A 15,393-nucleotide genomic window follows, 5' to 3' on the forward strand; every position below is an offset into this window, starting at 1 on the left:
GGCGAGCCTTACCTGCATACCTAGGCGATAGGACCATGGATGTAGGTTTTTAATTAAATAGTTTATAACTAGACATTGTAATTTTAGATCACTGACCCTTGACCCTTGTTGTTTAACAAAGTTCAGGAAAATGATGGTATTCAAGAGCTACAGCCAAGTGTACATAAAGAATTCAGTAGGAGTTCACATTTGTCTATCAAGACAACAAATATTGTACCTTTGGAATGTCTTGCCATGCACTTGGTAGACTTGTTTTTGACAGATAACCCCCTGCATACAAATAAACAATTTGGCTTCTGTTTTGGAAACCAGTACACTTATTAATTTAAGCAATGATCAATAATAACAATAGTGTAAAAATGGTCCTCGACATGGCTTCAATTAGGCCATTATTTTCATGTTTCCAATTCTGAGGGGAACATTCCCCTCAGACACCCTGCATTGTGCGACACGCTGGCGCTTTGCAGCCATGCAAAAAGATGGTGACAAAAAGTGTGCCACATTGCGCCACTTTCTGGATCTACCACTGCAAGTACCTACCAAATTATCTGTACAAAGAGGACTATATCTTGTACTTGAGCTGTTACTCATTTGTAAAAAGCTTGAATTCTTTCAGTTTCCCTTGTGACTAATTATAAATTGGACTATTCCATTTAAAATCCACACTACGCCTGTAGAAGACTTTGGAAATATCTGCCACAGGGGGAGTATGAATTTCAAATTGAATGAGCACATTAAACAGCTCCGTTTGAATTTCATACACCCTCTGAGAAAGATTCAACCCGAATCTTCCCCTGAGGGGGAGTTAGTTTCAAATGGAGCTGCCTAAAGTGTTAATTCCATTTGAAATTCATACTCCCTCTGTAGAAGATATTTCCAAAATCTTCCACAGGGGTAGTGTGGATTTTAATTAGAATAGCCCATTGTTTTAAACTGGTATGCATATTAACCTGTAGCACTAATTGCACATATAGTCTTTGGGTGTGACTAAACTATGCAGGTGTTCACAACAGGGGGATGGGGTCATTATTGCAAAGGACTATTATTCTGAAGGGTCATTATTCCAAAGGGTCATTACTCCGAAATTTAAAATAAGGGGGTTGTTATTACAAAGGTTCATTATCCTGAAGGTCACAACTCCAAAGGCTTGTTACCCAGTTGTTACTCAGCTTTACTCATTACCAGGGACAAGTGATTTGCACGGAAAAAATAGCTAATTGCGCGGAGATTGCGCAGAACTTTTTTTCAGTGCAAATCGTGTATCTCTGCCCATAGGAATAAAATTGCCAATTGTGCGGAAAAAAAGTTTCGCGCAAATCACTTGTCCCTGATCATTACTCCGAATTTTGGAATAATGGTCCATCGGAATAATGATCCTTATTGTAAATTCCGAGTAATCACCCTTCAGAGTAACGACCCTTATTGTAAATCTGGAGTATTGACCCTTTGGAGTAAGGAGCCCTCGGTGTATTGACCCTTCGGAATAACAAAGTATTGCCCATTTGGAATAACGACTGTTCGGAATAAGGAACCATAACCACTCACGACAGGGTAGACTAACTTCAGAAATGCGTGTCACTCATGCAAGGAAAAATAGTATTGAGGTTCTTTCTGTGTGCAGCGCTATCCGGAGTGCTATTCAGATAGTTCTTCGCATGGTAATACAAATGGGAACTAATAATTAACCGTAATTTTAGTGTACCGCCTTTCATGACGTGCCTATCAAACGTTGTGCGCTTTTATAACATACATATATAAGCGTGATTTGTCCGTACACTGCCAACACAACACATTGATTCTGTCACTGCGAAATTCAACATCATGTTACTCTCAACTTTAGATGAGACACATATGGTGTTACTCTCAACTTGAGATGAGACACATCCGCCTATCCGGTATGACAGAAAAGTTAAGAAAATGGAAGTTTAAGGATTACCTCCTCATGTTTCAGCTGATTACATGAATCTCAAATCAAGCAGTAATCCCTGTTTTTACTAGCCTTGATTCAAGCCGTAGTGCATTTTAGGATAGTGGTATCAATATCTGTGGTGGTATTTATCTTCATTTGACTTCTACTATAATACCACATGTTTAGAGATATCAAGCAAGTGTCAAATCCTGCTTCTTTCTAGTTTGCACAAACAAGACAACAGCAAGAACTCCCTGAAGGCATGTCACTATTAAACAGCCAACAGGGGAGGGTCGGAGGGAGGACTTTTAAAATATCACACCAATTGGGATTAAATTAATTAGTAAAGATTATTTTGACAAGGGACTACATGTAGGCTCTAGGGTATTATAGGCCTACAGCATGAGACAGGGAAGTGAGAGTTCTGTGGTATACCATATACTAGTGGCTAGAATACTTAGTACTTTGGTATAGGCCTATATATTAGTATGCTAGTTCTTTTAGCATGTTTAAGGGGAGGGAGGACATGTTTAAGAACCGGGCTTGGTCATAGAGTGACAAGGGCCATAGCTGAAAAAAGAATAAGATACCGGTATCATATCACAGAGACATCAGGTCCGAAAGGGCTTGAGCAAGTCGATGTTTATACATGATCTTCCATCAACAATATAGGTAATACTAATAATATGGTCATGAAAATGTACAATTCTGAAATTTAAAAAAATAATTGTCGACACCCTCATGGAAAGATTTAAAGAGGTGCAATTGCTTGAGTCAAGGGATATTATAAGAAATTTTCTGTTCAAAATATTTTGTCTAACCACTAAAGGATCAAAAATTATATATAGGTCCATTTTATAGTAATATTCTATTGTGTATTTCATAAAACAATGCAAATAACTTGATCTGTAAGTGTAATTGCTAACCAAGTTAAGGGACCCTTTAGAAACACTTGTTAGGGGGGCCTGATGCAAAAAAATTTCATCACAAAATTTATTTGGGGGCCCCCTTTTTAGATCCCAAAAATGTCAGGCCCCCTCCACTTTTTTGACAAAGAAAAGCATATAAACTCACTTTTCCCAGGAAAATTTGTGGTCCTTTTTTCAGGCTCCCACCTCCTTAGGAGGATCAAAACTTTTGAGGGCCCCCCTTTTTGCATCATCAGGTCTCCCTTAACAAGTGTTTGTGAACAGTCCCTAACCATGGTTTCCAAATTCGACACCCTCACTCACTTGATAATACAAGTATATGGACATATTTATTCTACCTTCATTTTGATATCAGATAAAAGAGTAATGGTACTTTTTGTGCATTGTTTTGATGTACATTGATAATAATTTGCCTTCTGATTTTCTCCTTCATTTTCAAATCTATGCTCAGTCTCAGAACTTTTCAGGTAATATTTTGTGCTTCAGTGTGTTGTATTGATAGAGCACTTGGGGAGTGGTAGCACTTGCACAAGTTTACGCAGTTGCACTTGATTATTGATTATACACTTATACATGTACGATCATAATTTAAACTGACACATTTTCAGGGAATTCCTACATAAATGTTTAAAACCCTAATGCTTTCTTACATGGTTTTGTTTTTCTTGTTATATGTCATTTTCTTTTTGTTTGTTTTCATTTAATATGACATTTTCTGCAGTTTCCTTCTTAAAACTAGCATACATTGGTTGCAAATAAACACATCATTTGCCATTATATTGCATTTGGTAGAGAACCAAACTCTTAATGCGGAGATCACTGGTTCCAATCCTGCATCAGTCAAATTTTGTTTGCTCCCCTTCTTCATATTTTATTTAATGTAATTTCATGTCATTAAAAAGGTAAAGCATTTTTATGTGTAATTATGTTGATGTTAATTTCATAAATTCATTTGATATTTATGTTTTATATACCGTAAAAATTTGATAATAAGCATATGTGGCTATATTAACAAGTTGCTCGAACAAGAACGAATTTTTAGGGTAGTTAAAACTTATACATATTTTGCTTTTTAAGAAAACTTGTTAATTAAGGCACATATGCTTGTTATCGATTTTTTACGGTATTTAACCAACATTTCATTTCAAGAACATGCACATACATTCCATGTTGTTAACATCATTACTGTGATTCTAAAATGTTTTTTTTTTTATAAAGTTAAGTGTTTTCAGCACTTTATAAGTTAGTTTGAATCTGGGCTTCTATTGTAATTCACAAAAATATATCATGTACACACAAAAAAGGGTTTTTTTTCCAGAAAATATGGTTTATAATAAGTTGTTTAATAAAACGATGTGTCCTGTGTGGTTTTACTCATACTATCGAAATATTAGTTGAACATGATGTTCATAACACTGTACGTACATGGTGTATGGGATGAAGGAGTATAAAAAAACGTGGTAATCTGATTATGGTGTACTACCATGGAAGTTGTGTAATTGTGGCTGTTCTATGGGCCACTGTTATCTCAAAACCTAGCTGGAATAATGTTTATATGGGCGATGAGCAGGGTTCGGTTTTTGGCCTGTTTTTGCCGGCAAGGGTGGCAAAAACCTGTTTTTGTCAGTTTTTGCCTGGTTTAAACTGGCAAAAATGACAAAAACTCACATATAGTCACTCAAATATGATAAAGTAACACAGAAAGCTCATAAACAGTAACACAAAACTTTTAATGAATCATTCAACATATTTTTTGTCTCATCAAGTCCTTAAAATAAAGAAGTTTTGAATTTGATATATGACAAACTTTGGCACTTGAGCAATAAGAACGCATGCCTTTAATTTTTTAATATGGTACTTATAATTACAAAACCTGGTCGTGTTACATTCAGGAAATTGTTTTTGTAACTTAATAATTTGTTTTGAGATGAAAAAACTGATCTATTAATAACTTTTTTTTTTTAGTTTTTGCCATTTTTGCCGGCAAAAACTGTTTTTGCCAAGCGGTTAAAACCGCGGTTTTTTCCACTTGCAGCAAAAACATGCGAACGCTGGCGATGAGCCTCAATGTGAGGAAGCAACACTCAATGTTGCATTCAGAGCAGCCACCTTTCAGAACACTATGCTTCATCAGAATAGCCACCTTTAAGTTCTCATGTACGAGGGGGTATCAAAAAGTTTTTGAAATCCCCCAGAAGTGAAAGAGCTATATCAATGAAATTTTGTCAGTGTAATCACTGGTACACTATGGATCAAAAATGGTCTCATAAGTATGCTTACTTTTTTTACAGGTGGCACTAGATGCCAATAACCTGCTGCCCCAATTACTGCGCATAAACTGCAAGATTGAGAAAATTGAGGCAAGCAGTGTTATTAAAATCCTGCTTTAGAAGGGTTACAGTGCCTAGAAAATCGATGATGAAATGAATGTTATCATCGGTGGTGATTGTGATATGTCACTGTTGCTTTTTGGAAAAGGAATTTTTATTTCATCACAGATTTTTTGGGCACTGTAACCCTTAAAAAGGAATTTAATCACGCTGCATGCCTCAATTTTCTCCATTTTGCTGGTTATGCGGTTACATATAGGCAGGTACTGACATCTAGTGCCTGTAAAAAAAGTAAACATACTTATGAGACCATTTTTGCACCATAGTGTACATAAGGACCAGTGATTGCACTGACAAAATTTCATTGATATAGCTCTTTCACTTCTGTGCGATTTCTAAAACTTTTTGATACCCCCTCGTATTTAGTGTTCATGTATCTTTCAACTAACATGTATATCAACTAACATGTATATCAACTAACATGTATATCAACTAACATGTATATCAACTAACATGTTTACATCTTATTATCTAATTAACACCTGTACAGCTCTACCTAGGCCAGCTGTCTCACGTCATCATACTCTTGATACTAACTACTATAGCTACGATGCTAGAAGAAGCCACTTGAACCGAGTCTCTAGTGGATTATCTCACTCAACCGTGGTCGCCAATCCTAGTCTAGAGATAGGCGGCCTCGGGACCGAATACTTCTAAAATACAGATGTGTCTTTTTCTGTTTCTACTAACATTAGTACATGTAAGCATAGTGTAATAACTGGAATGGGCTATGCCAGTTGAAATCCATACACCCCCTATATGGGGTTGCTTGAAATTCCCCTGGACAAGGAACTCACTGCTAATTTGTCTCGTTGTAACCCGTACGAAAATCGGGGAGCTGATCCTGGTTGCGAAGGTTATTTGTGGAATGTCTAGGATGTGCGCTCTTGAAGCAGCAAAGTCCCTGAAATGCTGTTAAATGGTTTGTGGAATGATGTGGGCCGTAGTGGTCACCGACAACCTGTAAAGTGTGCTGAGGCTTGTGGATCAACGTCTAGGCATGGTGCCTGTGCGTAGTGCACTATAAATCACTGCGCTTTCTTCTTCTTCTTCTTTCATATGGAATGTCCCATACAGAGGGTGTATATTATATTTCAAATGGAGTCACCCATTCAGGTAATCCCATTTGAAATTCACTAGGTCATGTCTTCCATAGGGGTGTATGGATTTCAACTGGAATATAGCCCAATATTATCATGTCACAACTAATATCCATAATTTATGTATATATACATTTTTCATCATTAGGTATGATTATGTAAATAATTCTCACATCAAAATCTTATTTATGTGGCTCATAGAAATTCATTAATACACCAGCTTTCAGTTCAAAATGGTGTATGGTGCTCAAGATATATTGTCAATATACAGAAAAATCTAAGTTTACCACTTTTTTGGCCTAATGTGAGTAGTAACATTATCATGTGAATGCAAGAAAGTCATATTTTCGTTAAGGGGTCGGTCACCCACCATTGCACAGTATTTTTGTGGGGCCTGAGAGCACATCAGACAATTAAATTGCATTCTAAATACAAAGAATGTCCTTCTGATATCAAATAATTTTGACTTTTTAAAAATTATGGCAAATTATCAAAAATTGATGTTTTTGATATTTAAGGGGTGGGGTATGAACGTTTGGTCAGTATTTATTGTGGGACATTAGAGCACATCAGACATATCGAATTGCATTCTGAATACGAAGAATGTCCTTCTGATATCAAATAATTTTGATTTTTTGAAATTCGCAATGTAATACACATTTTATGACAAATGATTAAAAATTAATATTTTTGATATTTAATAGTACTCGAAGTAAACTTTCTAAATCTGATGATTTATACTTAAAGTGTATGTAGGTGGGATGAAAAGCCCGACGATCAATTGAAAATTTTGACCTTTAAGTATTGAAGATATGGATTTTTCCCCAAAACACCAAAAAAAAATTAGGTCTTTTAGGGAAAAAATCCATATCTTCCATATGAAAGGTCAAAATTGTCAATTGATCGTCGGCTTTTCCTCCCAGCTACAAACACTTTAAGAATATATCATTAGATTTATAAAATTTACTTCGAGGACTGTTACATATCAAAAATGTGAAAAATATCAAATTTTGATAATTTGTCATAAAATTTGTATTATATCGTGAATTTCAAAAATGAAAATTATTTGATATCAGAAAGACATTCTTCGTATTCAGAATGCAATTCGATATGTCTGATGTGCTCTCATGTCCCACATAAAATACTGTCGAAACGCCCAAAACGCTCATTCCAGATCCCTTAACAATCCTTGATGTAAAATTTACTTTACTTTACTTTTCATATGAAGATTTTTTTTTTTCTCAAAAAGACCTGAAAAATTTAGGTCTTTCTGGGAAAAAATTGTGTATTTTCCATATCAAAGGTCAAAATGTTCAAATGATCATTGGCTTTTCTTCCCAGCTACATACGATTTAAGTACACATCAGTAGATTTATAAATTTTACTTCGAGGACTGTTAATATGAAAAATTAAAAAAAATATCAATTTTAATAATTTGCCATAAAACGTGTTTTATATCACCAATTTCAAAAAATCAAAATTACTTGATATCAGAAGGACATTCCTCGTATTCAGAATGCAATGCAATTCAAAGGTTATATATATAAGGGGGCAAGGAATCCAATTACTTTCATTGTATATGTTAAGAAATGAGGTACATTCTAGCGGTACCTCTTTTCTTCTCATAAATAACGTACCGCTTGTCTTGAGTCACTGTAATTCCAGTGTAGTAACTGGATTTATAATATTCATAACTTTTGTTACCAGTGTTTTATTATTTTTGAGAAAAATGCAAAAATAGTCTCAAATTTATCAAGGGATGTAGTACCACCTTAACCCATGAAGATTTAGTCTTTTGCCTATCCAATACCGTACGTGTCATAATGGATGGGCTGACCAATATTTTAAGTACAATACGGTGTTCAGCGTGATATTGGACAGCATACACCGTTAGCTAATGGCTAATGTTGCCCTCTTGAGCGAAAGCGTTGATCCCTTGTTCGCTAATTCAAAAATAATTTGTGTATAATTTCCAAAAAACGTTGATATGAGTCAGTTGCATTCCCATGCATTCCCACAAAACTTGAATTATATTGGCAGATATCTGCTTTTGGTAACAATTTATAAGAAGAAAAGTTCTTCTCTTAATTTCTTTCATTTATTCTTCCATTTTTTTTTGTCCCTGTAGTTCCGGCGGTAAATTACACTCATCAGCCACACATGCAACTAGTTCAACCGCATCAATTAGCTCTGCAGAGATTAGCCAATACTTCTTCCTATTCATATCAAAGGTAATAATATGAACTCGTTCAGCGGCCGGCATCTACAAGCTTTGCAGAGATTAGCCAATACTTCTTCGTATTCATATCAAAGGTAATAATATGAACTTGTTCAGCGGCCAGCATCTACAAGCTCTGCAGAGATTAGCGGATACTTTGGGTATTCGTAACTTCATTGTATACACATCACAGGAAATCATGCGAACAGGTGCAAGAGCTGTAAATGAATGTAAATGTATTTCTGCTACTAGGTAACCGATTATAAAATGTAGGCCTATGGTTTAAAAACAGTAACAATGTTGAATTTGACAAATTATTAATGCCAATCAGCAACAACAATAATTTAATATATTCATATACCCCCTATGGAAAACATTACCTAAATCTCTGACACTGGGGTGTAGATTACAAATGGGAGTCACACATTCAGGGGGTAACCCCATTTAAAATTCACACTCCCTGTGTGGAAGATTCAGGACATGTCTTTCATAGGGGGTGTATAGATAATAGCCCTATGACATATAAATCTTGGCACCTTAATATCTTCCGCTGATAAACCTTTTCAAATCAAAGTCGGAAACACAGGTTACGAGCACCAGGTGCGTATGCAAGCATCCTTAAGCTCACATAAATTCATATAAGCGCTCGGCAGGGACATGCATTAGGCAAAGTGCAACTAGCGTTTACAAGTGCTGCGCCAAATAGATGCGTGATGACCCAGAAACTGGGTATCATAAACAAACAGTTGTCTTCAGCAGCAATGTGAGAGTTCCTCTCTCCAGCTGATTTCTTCTTTTTTCTTTGCCAAAATTATGTATTTTCTTTTATTTTCAGCCCATATTTGGCATTTTTACCATGATTTTACTCTGTTTTTCAGCATTTTTGTTAGTAATTTTCCTCTTTTTTGGTCATAGGCCTCTAACATCCATACTTCAGAAAACTTAAAAAGAGTGAACGGAAGATACATTTTCAATAAGGTTTTAAACAAAAAATGTGTTATTTTCATGAAGCAAATTTGTAAATAGCGCTAATGAATGATGATGATAACTTTGCACCACCTATTTTATGGTCATTGTGAGAAATCATCAAGGTTTGTGTTGGGCCTTGTGTATTTTGACCTCCCTAGGAAAATTACCACGGCCCAAAACGAACCCCTCCAATTTCATACCATGACCCCAAAACAGATAGCGGGCAGTTCTTCTTGTATAATTCAGGCCAATATAATTGTCAGTTGTTTGTTGTTGATATTTGAAAAGTGTTATAATTTTGATTCCAAAGATTATGTCAAAGCACCAGGTAAAAAAAAAAAATTGTATTATTTTTTAAAATCACTTTGTATAAATCATGGCACCTTGATATAATTACATGTATATTCTTATATTGTTAAACATCATTGATATGTATTCAAACGGTCATTAGGTCAAAAAATTGTTTGGTTGCCCTCTGCGACCGACCAAAATCTTGGGTCGAGTTTTTATTTGTTTTTGGTTTTCAATCAATTTTTTTTTAAAAACCTTAAATTTTGACACCGTTGTTTTCAATCAATTTTTTTTTAAAGAAACCTTAAATTTTGACAGTATCAAGGACATTTTATATTTGTTATTCTTTCATTAAATGCATATTTGATTAAAAACAAGTCATTTTTCCATTTAAATTAAGTCCAAAATGCACCATGTTTTACTGTAAAATGTTCAAGCATTTGTCAATACCAGCCTTTTCAAAATGGAGGACAAATTGAGGAAGAGCCCATGAAAAAAAAAAAAAGAAAACGGGATCGATCTCCTGACCCTCCAAATTTTGTCTTGGAATGGAAGGGCAACCAAACATTTTTTTTTGGCCTTGCTAATGCAATCCAGCAAAATCATTGGTACGTGCAAAAAGTCTTTGATTTTTTTAAATTATAGCCAAAGAGAAGAGTTCAGACTCGCTTATCATTGTTTTCATCAGTATAAAAGATGTCACATATATTAGGCAAATATTACTATGTTGTTTCTTAAGTAATTGTCCATCAGGGTTCCCTGTAAGGATTTTAAAAAGCTTGGACAGGTTAAACTTTTGTTGGTCTCTATTTTTTTATTTGTTATTGTTGATATTGATAGTTTAATACAAATTTCCTCTTTACCAATGTCTCAACATTCTGGGTCTTTGAATGATATATCCTTATAGGGAAAAGGGGTAAAAGGGACAAACTTGTGTTCACAGGCCAGAGTGCCGTCTCTTTTGTGAAGTGATTGGGCCAGACTCCTCCGTGAAATGATGCTGCGGGGGATCACTACACCCCAGGCACTACACCTCCTCCACAGCAAGTCTGCTCCCTTCTGGCATTGTTTCAAGCTGGTACCCATTTGTACACCTGATTATGGGGAGGCAATAGCCTTGCCTAAGTGCACAACAGCTTGACATCATGGGGATTCGAACCTACGACATCAAGCTACCGTGCAGTTTCGAGTCAGAGTCTTAGACCGCTACACCACCATGCCCCACTTATAGGGAACACTGAACATTTGTCATTCACAAAGATGTATATTTAAGTCCATTCCAAAGATTTAAAGCAATTTTGACTTCCGTTTAAAAAAAAAAAAAAAAATGTTGTGTTCGATCTTATTACTTGCAGAGTATGTTGGCATACCTGTATTCTTTTACAAAAATGTGAAAATCAGATTTGCGATGATTTTCATTTTATTTTCTGATTTAGCGGTCACTAATCATGCCTTTAATTTTATTCCATGCTTAAAAGAATGAAAGCAATTTCAGTTTATATACTTTTAACACACTTGATACTTGTATTATTATAGTAGAAGTCGCACACAAAGTTGGTGTGTTGTAAATTGTAGAGTAATGAAACAAAAAGTGTCTTATACAACATATGGTCATAATTATAAACAAATTGTTTGTGCACAAAATTGTTTTGAGATCATTTAAACAAAAAGCCCAAAAGTAAAAAGTGTTATTTTTGTTTGAAAGAGCAATCTGTCAATACCAAAGCCTTCAAATTTTCTAGTGTGTGTGTTTAAGAGTTTTTAGGTACACTATATTATATTTCTGTTACATGTTTATCTGTATTTAACCAATTTATTAACCATTTATATGATGACTGCAGTGTTGTACAATGTTATGTATTTTTAGATATTTTATGTTATTTCATTTATTGATGAATATTTTTATAGTCTGTTCAGTCTAAGGTGAAACATGACCCCATCCATCAACCTTTGTAATCTCATAGACCCTGTCCGAAGACGTGTTCCATCCTTTTCTACATCAGGCATTCTCAAATGGATATTCTGAAGTGTCACTGTCTGAAGTGAAATGAACTTGGAGTGCCACTATCTAATGCAAGTGAGCACAGCATGTAACAGTTGGGGTCGGCCTGACAGGGGTCCAGGAGCAGGGCCCCTGGATGCTCTTGGATTTTAGCTTTCTGGATGATTCTAGGCTGTCCTGGCATGTTTTGTGCAAGTTTCAAATTTAAAATAAGTGTACTTCAAATAAATTAAAACTGGTTGAGAATGCCTGTCTACATGATCCCTAATAATTAAAGTATGTTCTACAATGAGTTGGCAACATGACCTTTGCCCCATTTGTATTAGATCCATGCATTTTGGTATAGGTCCACTTTCTACTGGACAGACTATAGATTACTAAAACAATCTCTATATAACCCAAGCATGGACCATAGCAAAAATGTTGCATTGCACACAAAAGATCATTACAAAGCCCTATTCAGTCATGTATAAGACAGGAGGACAGGTTGTAAGTAATTTGGGTTTGGCAGTATGAGAAAGCTACAATGGGCTATTACAATTGAAATCATACACCTATGGAAGACATGATGTTAATCTACCACACAGGGAGTATGAAATTCAAATAGGGTAACCTGAATGGATGGCTCCATTTTAAACGTACCCTCTTTGTGGGAGATTAAGGTCATGTCTTCCACAGGGGGTGTATGGATTTCAACTGGATTAGCTCAATATAACAACTGAAAAGAGAGCAAGTTACACCAACATGATGTCAATTTGATTAATCCCTGTTGATGTGGCGATGCAAGTAACGCAGGAAACACAAAATGCTTTACTGAACAAGTTTTAATATCGGGTGATGTAAAGGGTATAAAACATTTTAATAACATTCAGAAAACATTTTTGAAAATGTGATGCAAAACATTATTTTAATATATAACGTTTTTAAGTGTTGACCAAAATATTTTGCAAAAATGTTTGGCAACAAATATTTTTGTAATAACATTTTGATAACATTTTCAAAATGTTCTTGCGGTGTTATTTTTTTTCATACAAAACGTTTTTATGACCTTTGTATAACCCAACATTTAAATGTTATTAAAACGTTGAGACCCAAACCAAAAGGCGTTTATAACACTATATAACGTTTAAAAACATTGTTTTGTCTGCTGGGAGAACACACAATGGTATGAAGATGCTAACAGTAAACAAAACATATAGACACAGAAGTAGAAGAAGTAGTGTTAACCTGCAAAAAGAACAGGATATATGTGGTGAAATTTCTTTCATTGAGTAAAGACATCACTGATTTTTCTCTGAATTATTGACCAAATAAGGTAAATATAAATTTTACCTTTTTGGCTAAAAAAAGTAATTTTAATTTAAAATTAGCTTTATTTGGACAAGCATTCCTATAATGGACACACAAAAGCCAAATTCGGGCTTATTACTTTTTCTATAGTGTGTTTACAAAAAATTGATTTTAAAAATGTGTTTTTTGTGGTTCTCCCAAATGTGTGCCTTTAGCTTTACAACAAATCTGTGTTTTATTTACACAGGGGTGTGAGAGTCTGATTTCCTTTTTTTTTTTGCCCAAATTCATGTGTTTTCTTTCATTTTCGACCCATATTTGTTGTTTTTATCCTGGTTTTACGCTGTTTTTCAGCATTTTTTGTCATTTTCCTCTTTTTTGGTCTGTGGCCTCTCACACCCCTGTTTACAATCCCTGACGAATTCCCATTCCAAAAATGTATACTTTCTATATCTTGCATGAATTAGAAGAAGTTACAGCACATTTTTAATGAATGCATTTCTGAAAGTGCACAGCCACATTGAGGAGTTGTTCGTTTTTTGCCTATAAGAGTGGAATTTTCAGTGAAATGTAACCCCTCCCCCATATCTGTCATTGGGCTCCATCTGTGGATCCAACTCTCTCTTGCACAAATTTGGCTTTTTCTTTTCCTTTTGGAACTTGACACTGTTAAGGAACAGGGCTCGGAGATTCCACCCTCCCCCCAAAAATAACAAAATGTGCATTATTTTTAAATTAAAAAATTTGTGATGCGATCAAGCAAAATCAGTCGGAACTCGGAAATAATAAAATGAGAGTAAAAAACATTTACAAAGCTGCATTTTGCAGAAAACCCTATTTAAATTGAACAACCAGTTCCAAAGCAACGAGCAATTAAAGAGTTGCCAAAACAACGGGAAACGAAAGGAAATAATTCCTTTGTTTGGCTATATCTCAAAATCAATGTTTCCGAGTTCCCGACTGATTTTGCTTGATCGCATCACATTTAAGCATCATTATTTTTGTATTTTAACACCATTTGAATGGAAATTGATGGTTCTTGCTGGTTGTGCTTTCTCAAAAATGTCCAGTTGAAGCTTTTATACAAATAAAATGAAGAGTGCAGATGAGAAATGCAATATATCCGAATGCTGTTTTTTATTCTGGATTAAATATTCAAATTTCCTTTTTTCCTTACGTATGTACGCTTAGTTCTTTTTTAATCAACATTCAAATTTAATTAATCAACTACTCTTTTTTTTTATTTGGAAAATGTGTTATTATGATATTTATTCGTTTTTAAATTTTAAAAAACCATAACACAAGTACAGACAGAAATTATCGGTTTTAGCATCTGAACTCTATAAGTGAAACTGCATTTTTGTTGCTAACTAACATGACTAATGATTTTTTGATAATGATTTTTAGTAAAATATATCAGTAATATAAACTAACCAAAGGATTAAGTATGTGTTTTGTACAGGTTTGGGGATAGATATATTATTTTTTTTGTATAAATTTGTAGCCGTATGTATGTATAAGTTTATTAAGTTACAAGCTGTATGTATTTAAGTTATACATATCGATGTAAAAATAAAAAGTAAGTAACAACGTTATTAGTAAAAACTTGTGTCATTTTTGTCATTTTTGTATTTATTTTGTATTTGCTATATTTTTGACGTATAATCAAAGAAGGCCTTGTGTTTCCTGGTTGCCCGTCCGTCCGAGCTTGTGAGCGTGATTTCTTGGGATTTTTAAGGCGTGTCCCAAGAAACCTTATGTTTTGGTTTTGGGCTTAAGGGCTCTGGTATGAGCATTTGGACAGTAATTTTTGTGGGACATGTGACTTGACTTGCAACTTGTGACTTAGACAAAATGACATGGACTTAACGAAAATGACTTGTTACCAACGGAAATCAGAGTTTGCTTTCAGGTAAAATGCAATTCATGGATATACATAGAATTTATGAATATTAGTACAGTTGCCTCATGAATTATCATTTTGCTCTACAGATTTTGATCATTACCATCTCTCCACGCATTTCTTCGTAGGTTATTCTTTTCCCTTAAAAAAAATCCGTAGGGACGATTTTTATGATTATAAAAATCAAATATGGCAACATCCGATGGCATTCTTCTAGAAGACAAAAGTGATCTTAAAGCGGTCAATCTTCTTTTTATCCTCGCGATAAATAGCCTAGACCTTCAGCTCAACCGGTGTAAGCAGTATGCAGACTCAGAGTATTCGACGTACAATATTGTATGTAACATATCTACGTTATTTAAGGGCTGGGGTATGAACGTTTGGACAGTATT

At 34.8% G+C, this 15,393-nt stretch overlaps 1 long non-coding RNA gene across 1 annotated transcript; it reads left to right on the top strand.

Moving 5' to 3' along the window:
* The first annotated feature begins 1 nt into the window (after window position 1).
* LOC140141508 (uncharacterized) lies at window positions 2-13,793 on the top strand. The gene is made up of 3 exons (XR_011857425.1): window positions 2-41; window positions 3,290-3,305; window positions 8,457-13,793. It is a non-coding gene; the product is annotated as an uncharacterized lncRNA (long non-coding RNA).
* The last annotated feature ends 1,600 nt before the right edge of the window (window positions 13,794-15,393 follow it).

Source organism: Amphiura filiformis, chromosome 19 (assembly GCF_039555335.1).
Source record: "Amphiura filiformis chromosome 19, Afil_fr2py, whole genome shotgun sequence".
Lineage (NCBI taxonomy): Eukaryota > Metazoa > Echinodermata > Ophiuroidea > Amphilepidida > Amphiuridae > Amphiura > Amphiura filiformis.